General features: G+C 45.5%; 1 protein-coding gene across 1 annotated transcript in view; it reads left to right on the top strand.

Annotated features, from left to right (window-relative positions):
* The window catches only part of SPPL3 (signal peptide peptidase like 3), a 165,961-nt gene that overhangs the window by 137,705 nt on the left and 15,092 nt on the right, over nt 1–13,164 (top strand). The gene's annotated exons all lie outside the window — the stretch shown is intronic.

The raw sequence follows: 13,164 nt of genomic DNA, 5'->3' as shown, positions 1-13,164 counted from the left end.
TCACACATGGAGGACCCTCTTACTGATGGCACATCTGCATCGTTCAGATTCAGCAGACAAGCAGCACGGCCTAGTGGGAATAGCATGGGCCTGAGAGAGAACCTGGGTTCTAATCTCAACCCTCACACTTGCGTGCTGTGTGACCTTGGACAAGCCACTTCACTTCTCTGTGCCTCAAGTCCCTCACCTGTAAAAGGGGGGAAAAATTCCTGTTTGGTTTTAGGTTTTTTATGGTATTTCTCAAGTGCTTACTCTGGTCAAGCACTGTTCTAAACCCTAGGGTAGATTCAAGTTAATTAGCCCAAATACAGTTCCTATCCTTCTTGGGGCTCAAAGTCTAAATAGGAGGGAGAGCTGGTATTGAATCCCCATTTTGCCATTGAGGAAACTAAGGTACAGAGAAGTGAAGTGATTTGCCCAAGGTCACAGAGCAGACAAGTGGCCGGCCTGAGATTAGAACCCAAGTCCTCTGACTACGCGCCTCATGGGAGACAGGGACTTTATCTGACCTGATGATAACCTATTTTTTCCCTGCACTTAGTACAGTGCTTGGCACATAGGAAGCACTTAACAAATACCAGCCAGGATTATTTTACTATTGTAATCATCCTCCAGTGGGAATCCAGCTCCAGGGAACTGCAGACTTCATTTATCAAATGACCCCCCAAACCACAGCAAGCCAGCCCTCTCTCATACACCCCTGGATGCTATCTTATCCCGTGTCCACCCTTTGTCATGTGTAGTGTTTTGGCCAGAACACTGGAATTCTGCACTTGTTGTCAGATTGCAGACATCTTGGACCTTTCCCCTCGGGGGTGAGTCTTGGCTCTGCCAATTGTCAGCTGTGTGACTTTGGGCAAGTCACTTAACTTCTCTGGGCCTCAGTTCCCTCATCTGTAAAATGGGGATTAAGACTGTGGCCCCCTGTGGGACAACCTGATCTCCTTGTAATCTCCCCAGCGCTTAGTACAGTGCTTTGCACATAGTAAGTGCTTAATAAACACCATTATTATTATTATATAAGTTCCTACTTGCATCTGCAGCTTAGTACAGTGTTCTGCACACATGCGGCACACAGTAAATACAATTGGCAGAGTGGTTTGATTTAGGATCATTTTTTTCGAGGCAAACCTTCCTGAAAGCACTAGAATAGGCTGAGTGGTTTCTACAGTGCTTTTTCAGATCAATTGCTCTGTTTTTGTCTGAACCATATCTTGATTCTCGGTGTAGCCTTTTGAAAAATGTTGCATTTTCTATCTTCAGGGTAATCATAGCCTCTGTCCCCAATCGTGGGATCATTTCTCAAACTGATAAATTAGCACCTGCCATAGAAGTCTTTGAGAGTCTTTCCTCCATTTTATTTTTGGAGATTTGCAGATCTTTCCTGAAAGGTATGGCCTAGGCACCTGATTGGGTTGTGTTTTCGGATTCTTTTTTGGCTTTTGTACAATGGAGACTGTAGTAAGCGGTCTTGCAAGGTGACTTTGCTGCCACCTAGTGACTGTTTTTAGTCCCTACCTAATTAGCCTAGCTTCATTTTTCAAATATTTTCACTGATTTGCCTGCTGAAGCCTCTGGATTACAGAATCCGAATCAGAGAGCTACTGTGGGGATACCAAACAAGGTGAAGTAGGCCTCTTGCTATAGAACAACTCTGAGAAAATGTGTGTAAGAAAAGCGTGTGGTGGGAGGGACCGGGCCAACTGGGATCGCTAGCTGCAATTTTGGTTGCTGCTGTAGTTTTGCTGTGTCTAATAATAATTATGGTATTTGTTAAGCGCTTACTTTGTGCTAAGCACTGTTCTAAGCACTGGGGTAGATAGAAGGTAATCAGGTTGTCCCATGTGGGGCTCACAGTCTTCATCCCCATTTTACAGATGAGGTAACTGCGGCACAGAGATGTTAAGTGGCTTGCCCAAGGTCACAAAGCAGACAAATGGCAGAGCGGGGTTTAGAACCCACCTCCTCTGACTCCCAAACCCGTGCTCTTTTAAGCCACGCTGCTTCTATAACAGTCTAGCCTATGTGTGAGGGGCCAACACGCATTCAGGCAAACTCCTGCTTATGGAAACAGGAGGATTGATTCTCGAGGACTGATTTGGCTATTCAGGACCAGCTGCACTGTGGGGTGGAGAGTCTCAGGGGAAGCAGCATGGCCTAAATGATAAAGCAAAGGCCTGGGAATCAGAAGGACTTGGGTTCTAATTCCGCCTCTGCCGCTTGTCTGCTGGGTGATCTTGGGCAAGTCACTTCGCTTCTCTGTACTTCAGCTACTTCATCTGGAAGATGGGGATTAAGACTGTGAGCCCCATGTGATTACTCGTATTTACCCCAGTGCTTAGAATAGTGCTCGACACATAGTAAGCACTTAACAAATACCATTATTATTATTATTATTAGCCATAGCACTGAAACAAGGGGGGCTCATTTGTCAGTGTCATCAGAGATGACACAGGGACACGTGTTGGCACTCCTGCTGCCACTCCAGAGAGACCACCTGCCAAGCCATTGCTAGCAATGCGGCCTACTGACTAGAAGGAGCACGAGCTTGGGAGTCAGAGGACCTGAGTCCTAATCCCCACTCTGCCTCTTGCCTGCTGTGGGACCTTGGGCAAGTCATTTCACTTCTCTGGGCCTCAGTTTCATCATCTGTAAAGTGGGGATTCAGTACCTGTTCTCCTTCCCACTTGAACTGTGAGCCCCATGTGGGACCTGATTATTCTGCATCCACCCTAGCTCTTAGTACGGTGCTTGGCATTTATCGTTATTGCTAGCAATCAGTCAACTATTAGAATATATTGAGCAACTACCCTCTAGACTGGAAGCACACTGTGGGCAGGGAATGTGTCTTGAAAGAGCCTGGACTTGGGAGTTTCTAGACTGTGAGCCCGTTGTTGAGTAGGGACCGTCTCTATATGTTGCCAACTTGTACTTCCCAAGGGCTTAGTACAGTGCTCTGCACACAGTAAGCGCTCAATAAATATGATTGAATGAATGAATGAATGAGTCAGAGGTCGTGGGTTCTAATCTCGGCTCCACCACTTGTCAGCTGTGTGACTTTGGGCAAGTCACTTCACTTCTCTGTGCCTGTTACCCCATCTGTAAAATGGGGATTAAGACTGTGAGCCCCATGTGGGACAATCCAATTACTTTATATTTACCCCAGCGCTTAGAACAGTGCTTGGCACATAGTAAGCGCTTAACAAATACCAGGATTATTATTATTATTATTTTGTTATATTGTACTCTCTCAAGCATTTAGTACAGTTCTCTGCACACAGTAAGTGCTCAATAAATGTGATTGACTGACTACTTGGGAGATACAATAGAATTAGTAGACAAGATCCTGCCTTCAGGGAGTTTGCAATCTTTTGTGGGGGGGGGGGGGGGGCAGACACTAAATTAGGGAATGTTAACAGCTGAGATGACAGTTGAGGGGCTATAACATGGGGAGAGTAAAAATTACTCATGGGGGCTCTTTATCCCAGTTAGTGACTGATAAGCCTGGAGGCTTTAGAAGATAATTGGATTTTGTGTTGCTTGAAGAACTAATAATAATAATGATAGTAGTGTCCTTGTCCCACACGGGGCTCAGATTCTCAATTCCCATATACAGATGAGGTAACTGAGGCCCAGAGAAGGGAAGTGACTTGTCCAAAGCCACACAGCAGACAGCTGATGGGGTCCAGATAAGTGAATGCTCTTCCTTCTTTTCTCTGACAGTTATCTATATACTGTATATATACATACACATACACACACATAGGTACTTATATAGAGAAGCAGCATAGCTTAATGGAAAGAGCACGGGCTTGGGAGTCAGAGGTCATGGGATCTAATCCCTTCTCTGCCACTTGTCAGCTGTGTGACTTTGGGCAAGTCACTTAACTTCTCTGCACCTCAGTTTCCTCATCGGTAAAATGGGGATTAAGACTGTGAGCCCCACGTGGGACAACCTGATAACCTTGTATCTGTCCAGTGCTTAGAACAGTGTTTGGCACATAGTAAGCACTTAAATACCATCATCATCATTATCTAACACTTACCAGTAATTAATACCTCACAAGGAGCCAATTTGCACAGCTTTTTTATGATATTTAAGTGCTTCCTATGTGCCAGGTACTGTACTAAGCACTGGGGCAGGTACAAGCTTATCAGGTCCTTGTCCCACATGGGGCTCACAGCCTTAATCCCCACTTTACATAACCACATATGAGGTAACTGAGGAAAAAACAAAAGTGACTTTCTCAAAGTCACACGGCCGACAAGTGGCAGAGGCGGGATTAGAACACACATCCTTTTGCCTTCCGGGACCATGCTTTAACCACTTGGCTGTGCCCTTAAAATCCATTTTTAGTAATGATAGTTATCCAGATCATAAAACAGTAACCATAAGTGCCAAGGGTCTTTGAGAGCAAATCTCTTGCAAACTTTGTCCAAGGAAATAATAATAATAATGGTATTTAGGTGCTTACTATGTGCCAGGCACTGTACTAGGCGCTGGGGTAGATACAAGCAAATTGGGTTGGGCACGTTTTCTGGTTTCTTGCCATTCAGGTAAGCCTTATTGAAGCACCAGGGATTAACGGGGAAAGCTATGTCCTACCACCAGATGGACAGGTACTCGAGTTGTTTTTGCAGTTGTGCTGGTGTTTGCCCTGTGCCGCCCACACTGGCTTGCGTGTTTCCCCATGTGTGCCATAACATGCTTTGCATGATAGCTGGTAGGGAAAATGGGGGTATTCTGAGGGCTCTAAAACCTCAACTACAACTACAACAGGCACCACTTGTCTCCCACCTACTTGGATAAGTCAGTCAGTCCATCAACCATATTTATTGAGGACTTACTGTGTGCAGAGCACTGTACTAAACATTCAGGAGAGTACAATATAACAGACAATTCCCTGCTCACAACGAGCTTATAGTCTAGAAAGGTAAGTCACCTGTGAGCAAAATTCGCAGATTGGCTTCGTACGGGCTGAGAGGGATCTCCTTCCAGTTAATGGAGCAAGTGAAGGGCAAAAAGAAACCCCAAAACACCTGGCAAATGACAACATTGAGTGCAAGCAACAGAAACCCAGTGTGATTTGCAACACTAGACAGAGCAGAGTCACAGAAGAGCAGGCACCTCAGAGGAGTGGGGCAGACATGTCAGGTGGGAGAGAAGCCCCAACCAGACATCTTCTGCCTGGGAGCAGAAATTTTACAGGCTTGGGACCAGCAGCTGGCTGTCGGCGGAAGCCTCTCCCTGCTAGCTTACCACTTGGGATGGGGAGGGACCTCCCCAAAACAAGGTTCCTCCAGATCCTGTCTCCTTAAGCCATTCTCACCCAGGATATCAACCCCACACCCAGTCAGTCCGTCTACAGCAAGGGATGCCAGGCTTTCTGGACGATGAGGTCTTTCTGCGCTGGTAAGATAGGCAACGGCATAGAAGTGACCAGTGCTGAGAGTCACTCGGAATAGCTGCTCCGTATGCAGATTCTTGCGGCCCCGGTTGGGGGGCTCTTGGCTCTCAGAGATGAGAAGGATGAGGTTTGGAGGTGGTCCAAAGTGGAAGTCCTCTAGGGGCAGGACGCGGCCCCCAGCGTGGGATCCTGTGGAGGCGAGCCAGGCCTTCCTTTTCCCGGCCGGTGAGCTGACCCCATTCCTGCCTCCCACTTCTAGACTGTGAGCCCACTGTTGGGTAGGGACTGTCTCTATATGTTGCCAACTTGTACTTCCCAAGTGCTTAGTACAGTACTCTGCACACAGTAAGCGCTCAATAAATATGATTGATTGATTCTCCCACTGCCTCATTGTAGTGCCTGGCTGCCGCCATCTCCCCTACTTGATGGCCATTGACCTCTGCACCACCACAGCCGTAGTCCTCTGAGCTCTAAGCTCGTTATGGGCAGGAAACGTGTTGGCTGATTCTGTTGTGCTCTCCCAAGCATTTAGTACAGGGCTGGGTACCATTGATTGATTGATTAAAACACAAGGCCCTTCCATAGACCTTTTCAGGGCAAGTATCGTGGACCCTGCCTCTCCCAGGGGTGTGAGAAGAAGTCACACAACTGCTGCTGGACAGTTTGCGCACACAAGTTGGCCAGCCATGCCCTCCCAACTTGCCCTTTCTAGGGGGAAGCTGCCCAAAATTCAACTCACCTGGTAGGGCGAGGGCCCCTGATGGCAGGGGAGGCAGCGAAGGATCTTGTGTGCACCCAGATAATAAGTCAGTCAGAGGGGAACGAATGGAATTTCTGCCCTTCAAACAACCTTACCCCACCCCTGGGGTCTCACGACTTCTAGAAATGATTGTTGACTTGCCTTCATGGGTTTCGATGAGAAAATGCCAGCAACGTTTTCCTTGGCCTCGTGTATATGTGTCGATGTCAGCCGAGTCCCGTCCTATTCCCAATCATATCACAAAGACTCAGAAAACGTGACAAAAAGGTTTAGAATGGAGAGGCCCCACCTGCTGAATTCTTTCAGTTGATTTAAGGCTTGGGAGAAAGGGGCACACCTCAGTTTGTAAGACTGAGCTGAAATAACCATTTAGAATGAATTGCAAAGCTGAAGTATGGCGCTCTTGTAGAATTTAACTGCTTAAATTCTGTTGCTTCCCCCTACCTTTTACTCATTTTAGCACCTGTTCCCTCCACCTCACCCCCACTAGATTGTAAGCTCCTTAAGGATAGGCATCATGTCTATTAACTCTGATGATGTCTTCCAAGTGCTTAATACAGTGCGCTGTACATAGGCCCTCAATAAATACTATTTACTGAATAAATAGATACTTTGAGCAGTGGGAAGCAGTGTGGCATTGTGGAAAGAACATGGGCATGGGAATCAGAATACCTGTGTTCAAATCACAGCACTGTCACCTGCTTGCAGTGTGATCTTCGGCAAGTCACCTCAATTATCTGGGCCTCAGTTTCATCCCCTGTAAAATGGGAATTGAGACGGTGAGCCCCATGTAAGACAGGGACTGTGTCCAACCCAATATGTTTGTATTCACCTCAGCGCTTAGTATGGTGCCTGGCACATAGTAAGCACTTAACAAATTCCACAATTCCCAGTTGTGCCATTGTCTGCTGAGTGACCTTGGGCAAGTCACTTAACTTCCTGTGCCTCAATTCCCTCATTTGTAAAATAGGGAATAAGACTTTGAGCCCCACGTGGAAAATGGGCTGTGGTCAAAAACTGGTTAATTTGTACCTACCCCAGTGCTTAGAACAGTGTCTAGCACTTAGCTTAAGAACTACCTTAAAAAAGCAGGGCTTATAAACACTTCAAGATGAAACAGCTGAATCAATAATTGAAAGTTATTATAGATGTGTGTGTGTGTATATATATAGATTATATATGAAAATAAGCATAAGTACATGAGTACCTAAGATAAGATTAGAGTATACCAAGTGGTAGAGTAGGTATTTCTGTAACACTGCTATGGTGTTGTGAATTCATTGGGGGACACTTCCTAGAGGCAGTGAGTTATTTTTGTTTTGTTTTTTTGAAGGCTTTCTAGATCGGGAAGGTTGTGGTCCAGCATTTTTGCTGGGAAGGGAGTTTCATAAAGGGGAACAGTGTGAAGTATATGGATTGGGGATGCCAGCAGGATTTGAGGCTGGAGAGTTGGATCCACGGTTCAGTTAGAAAAAGAGATTGGGAGAGAGCGTAGAGGGTAGTGGGTGGAGACAGCCTGTATGGAGAATGCAGAGAGCTGCTGCAGATGCTTGAGGCCAATATGAAGGAGGACCGGGTAATTTACCTCAATATATTTAGACCCCAAGAGTTCCAGGAAGCTTTCAGGGGTTTACAGCTTGTCCTACGCACAGTGGTTTAGTCATCAGCTGGGAAAGAGAGCCAGGTGCCTTAATCCCCTCCCCAAAATGATGGTGTGTTCTTCCTGTGGTAAAAGGTTCATAAAAGACTATTCTCGGGTGACTCCTCATTAAGGAGAGAGAGACATAGATGTATTTGATGATGTGTTGCAAAAAGTTTCACCTTAAAAGTCACAACTGTCCCCTCTTTCTATGTGTGAAAGAACAGCAATTATAATTAGCCAGTAATTAATCTGTGGCACATATTGGGTGTTTACTGTGAGCCGAGCACTGTACTTAAGCACTTGGGAGAGTTCAATGCAACAGAATAAGTAGATATGATCCTTGCCCTAAAGAAGCCTTCCACCTAGGGTGGGATACAGAAAAAAAATGAATAACACGTAGGGGAAGCAGCAGAATATAGGGATATGTACACAGGTGCTTTGAGGCTAGGAGTGGAGTGAGTATCATAGTGCTTAAGGGGTACAGACCCAAGTGCTCAAGCTACACAGAAAAGAGGGAGAATAGGGTGGGGAAATGGAGGAAAGTCTTCTTGGAGGACATACGATTTTAGTACTTGAAGATGGGGAGAGTGGTGACCTGTCAGATCTGAAAGGTGAAGGAGTTTCAGGCCAGAAGGAGGGCATGAACAAGGGATCAAAGGTGAGCAAGATGAGCATGAGGGACACGGAGTGGTTTGGTATTAGTGAAATGCACAGGCCAGGTTGTAGTAGATAAGTGAGGTGAGGAAGGAAAGGGATAGAAGGTTAAGACTTTTCAAGTCCTTGTGTCCTGGGTAATACTCCTGCCTCATCACTTCTTTGCTACAAGTGTGCTATGTGCAACAAATAATAGAGCTTTATTGTCCAGAGTTGTTACTGTTCTATTAAACTTCATTCCATGTCTTTTAAAAGTAGCAACACTTAAAACTTGTAGTTCTGGTTAGAGTTTGTTCTGTGCTACTTGATTTTTTTTAATCTAATACAGTGAAAAAATACATTTACTCAGTTTTGAATGCTAATTGTCAATTCATAAAAAAGTCAGTTTGATCTCAGAATTAATTATAATGTTGAAGTTGCACTTCCCAAACTTGAATCTGTTAAAAGCAAATGATGACAGTTCTCTTCTATTTTGGTACCTTTGGATTCTTAAATATTGGATTCAGCCAATCATTTAGATTTTTTAAATATACAGACAACAATGTACCATGTAATTTAACTAGGCCATAACTTTTCGCAAGGATCGTGAGCCATTTTTTATGGAGGAAGGGTGTTTGCAGAGTCAAAACTGAGAGATTCCATAGATCATTTGGCCTGTTCTCCTTCCTCCTGATGGGCAAATAACTTAAACCACTAGGACAGATTGTTTTGTGTGATCTTTCTGAAGAGATCTGTAGGGATGGAGTCTTTATTTCTTTAGTAACCTCTTCCAGTATTTTATCATTCTGCCACCTGAAAATTCTCTGACTTAATTTTAATTTCCTCATCTTCAGTCCTCAGGGCACATGAGTGAACTGGTTTGCATCCTTCCTATTTGTTCCCTTACATATTTTCTAATAATAATAATAATAATTATGGTATTTGTTAAGCGCTTACTATATGCCAAGCACTATTCTAAGCACTGAAATAATCACAAGATAATCAGGTTTTCCCATAATAATAATAATAATTTTGGTATTTGTTAAGCACTTACTATGTTCCAAGCACTGTTCTAAGCACTGGGGGAGATACAAGGTAATCAGGTTGTCCCACATGGGCAGATGAGGTACCATATGAGGTAACTGAGGCACAGAGAAGTTAAATGACTTGCCCAAAGTCACACAGCTGATAAGTGGCAGAGCCGGGATTAGAACCCATGACCTCTGACTCCCAAGCCCACGCTCTTTCCACTGAGCCACGCTGCTTCTCATGTGAGCTCACAGTCTTAATCCCCATTTTACAGATGAAGTGACTGAGGCACAGTGAAGTGATGTGCCCAAGGTCACACAGCAGACAAGTGGCGGAGTCGGGATTAATATTACTATGTATCATGGTATATAGTAAGCCCTTGTTTTATGCCAATTATTCATTCAGTTCAGTCGTATTTATTGAGCGCTTACTGTGTGCAGAACACTGTACAGCATGGCTCAATGGAAAGAGCACGGACTTTGCAGTCAGAGGTCATGGGTTCGAATCCTGGCTCTGCCACTTGTCAGCTGTGTGACTTTGGGCAAGTCACTTAACTTCTCTAGGCCTCAGTTACCTCATCTGTAAAATGGGGATGAAGACTGTAAGCCCCATGTGGGACAACCTGATCACCTTGTATACCCCAAGAGCTTAGAACAGTGCCTTGCACATAGTAAGCGCTTAATAAATGCCATTATTATTATTATTACTAAGTGCGTGGTTAGTTTTGGTTATGCTTGGTTACAGTACTCCTCTAAGCTCTGGGGTAGATCCAAAGGGATCATTTCATATATATTGAACACATACTATGTGCACAGCACTGTACTAAGTGCTTGGGAGAGTACAGTGTACAGAGTTGGTAGACACGTTTCCTGCCCACAGCGAGCCTACAGTCTAGGTCTCTAGTTCACAACCTGAAGAGGAGAACAGGCATGTTTTAAGAAAATCAGAATAAATGATATACAACAGGAACAAACTTAAAAACTCAGTCATACGAAATTTCCGAGGTTAATAATAGCAACTTGAAAGAGAACTCCAAGGGGGTGGTCCTCAGTGACATCCCTGCCCCACGCAGCCGTTGATGATCCCAAATGTCACCACCTTGCCCAACAGTCCAACTGTTGGGAAGACGGGGCTTTCTCCCCTAGTCTTGGAAAGGAGGGGGAATCAGTCCATCAGTAGTAGTGCAGAATTCTGTCCTAAGCATTTGGGAGAGGACAAAAGAGAAAAGTAGGCATGATCCCTGCCCACAACGGTCGTATGATCTAGTTGGAGAGGCAGACACTAAAATAAATTACAGGTAGTGGGGGAAGCTGCCCCAGCCATCAGATATCCCTCCGAGGGCCCCAGAGTTCCAGGTTTGGTTCCTGTTCACCCTCTGCCCCTTCTGTAGCAGCATGTAGTGGCTAGAGCCCGGGTTTAGGAGTCAGAAAAACCTGAATTTCAGTCCCGGCTCCTCCACTTCTCTTTGGATATTCCATAATGATTTTGCTCTTTTGTCTTTATACCGGGCAATAGAAAGCAAAAGTGGTGGGTATTCCAAGGTAATGGGAGGTTTGGCAGGCTTCCCCACAATCCTGCTCCCTAAAAGCATCCACTTGCGTGGCGGGGTTCATGAAGAATCTGGGGGCAAGGTGCCGATCTCAGAACGAGAAACAGCACAGCACAGCACAGCAGCTGCAAAACGGCTGCTAGCGTGGTGTTTAATGTCCCTAAGTAGCCGGAGCCGGGAGAGGTTGGTGTACCTCCCTTTAGCATGTTTTCCAAAGGTTACTAAGGCCTGCTCTAGTATTGCCTGGGGGAACCATTCTTTGCCGGTGAGATTTGTGCAGTGACACCCATATCATTTACTGAATGTCTTCCTTGAATTACTGTAGAGAAGTCTTAAGTTCAGAAATAATTGCTTGGGTGAAATCCAGTTGGCAATTTCTGAGAATTTTCTTTCCATAGCTAGGAAAATAGGGAAAATAATAGTAGGAGTTTACTCCCTACCTGTAAAGCCGTGGAGGAGGAGAAAACCAAGCATTTGGAGTTTTTTTTCCCAGCAATAGTGTGTATGGAGTATTGTGCAAAGCCCACTACTAAGCTCTTGACTTGGGAAGTACAGTGCCCACTAGGAAACGACAACCTAGCAGACACCAGAATAAATTCCACGGGGCGGGGGTGCGCTAGAGTTTAGAGATAAATGCTGTTGGGGGGAGGGACTGGGAGGAGGACCTAAGGGGGTGACTGTAGCAGAGGGTGGGGAGATGAGCAACTTCAGGAAATGGGACTGCCCCTCTACCGAAGGAACCAGTAAGTCAGTTGTTGGTTTTTATTGAGCGCTTACGTGTTGAGGGCACTGTACTAACTGCTGACCACACACCAGGATCATGGCTCCCAACGGATTTTTGCTGAAGTGCCCTATTGGCCCCACATGCCGGCCAAGGTGCACCATCCCAGCATAACCCTGTTGATGCACCTCTTTTCTACAAAGGTGTGGGCCTTTTATAGCTCAAAGAAACCCAAACGTTTCTCAAAATATTACTTCCTTTAGTCCCTAATTCATCACAGTGAACAAGTTCCTCTTTTCTTTGGATGAATGGGCAGGAAAAAGAAAGTCCTCTTTTGGTGATGTGAAGAGCACATTCCTCCTCTTTTCGATCAGAGTATGAAGGGAACCCTTTTCTAGAATTCCACTTGTGTTGCTGTAAACAGTTCTGCTTCCTCTTCCGTTTGATGGTAGGAGGTGGGGCTGCTTGAACCTTGAGAAGCAATCCCTCCTTGAGCAGCTCCAGAGGTGACCAGATTTCCAGCCCCGAGTTGATGCAGGCTTAATAATAACAATGATGATGATGGTATTTGTTAAGTGCTTACTGTGTGCCAGGCATTGTACTAAGTGGCTGGGGTGGATACAAGCAAATTGAGTTGGACCCAGTCCCTGTCCCACGTGGGGCTCAGTCTCAATCCCAGTTTTACGGATGAGGTCACTGAGGCACAGAGAAGCGAAGTGACTTGCCTCAGGTCACACAGCAGACAAATGGCAGAGCTCAGTACTGCTGTTGTTCTGCAGCTGGCCCTCTGGACCCAGTGGATCTCTGCTGGTAACATTTCTCTGTTGAAAAGCACCACCTCCAGGGACTGTCCCCTGCCAACACAGTAGTAGTAGTAGTGGTAGTGGTAGTAGTAGTAGTAGTAGTTGTTGTTGTTGTAGTAGTAGTAGTAGTAATAATAATAATGGTATTAAGTGCTTACTATGTGTCAAGCACAGTTCTAAGCCCTGGGGTAGATTCAAGGTAATCAGGGTGTCCTACATGGGGCTCACAGTCTTAATCCCCATTTTACAGATGAGGTAACTGAGGCACCGAGAAGTTAAGTGACTTGTCCAGGGTCACACAGGTGATGAGTGGCAAAACCAGGATTAGAACCCACGACCTCTGACTCCCAAGCCCATGCTCTTTCCACTAAGCCACGCTGCTTCTCTAGAACAAGTAATGGTATTGATTAAATGCCTGCCGAGTGCATTGAGAAGCAAGAGACACATTACCTGCTCAAAGGATTTAGAATTATCTCTGTAACCCGGGAGGCTACCAGGCAACCCCCTATCTACTTCCCCTCCCCACGCTCTCTGTGGCACGGGTGCCTGCCAAACCCCTCTGTGCCACTTTCTAGAAGAACGTTCTACCTCCCCGTTATTTGTCGTCCCTCCCCGGTCT

Source organism: Tachyglossus aculeatus, chromosome 21 (assembly GCF_015852505.1).
Source record: "Tachyglossus aculeatus isolate mTacAcu1 chromosome 21, mTacAcu1.pri, whole genome shotgun sequence".
Taxonomy (NCBI): domain Eukaryota; kingdom Metazoa; phylum Chordata; class Mammalia; order Monotremata; family Tachyglossidae; genus Tachyglossus; species Tachyglossus aculeatus.
The sequence above is the reverse complement of the archived record's forward strand: the minus strand, read 5'-3'. Positions and strand labels throughout refer to the sequence as shown.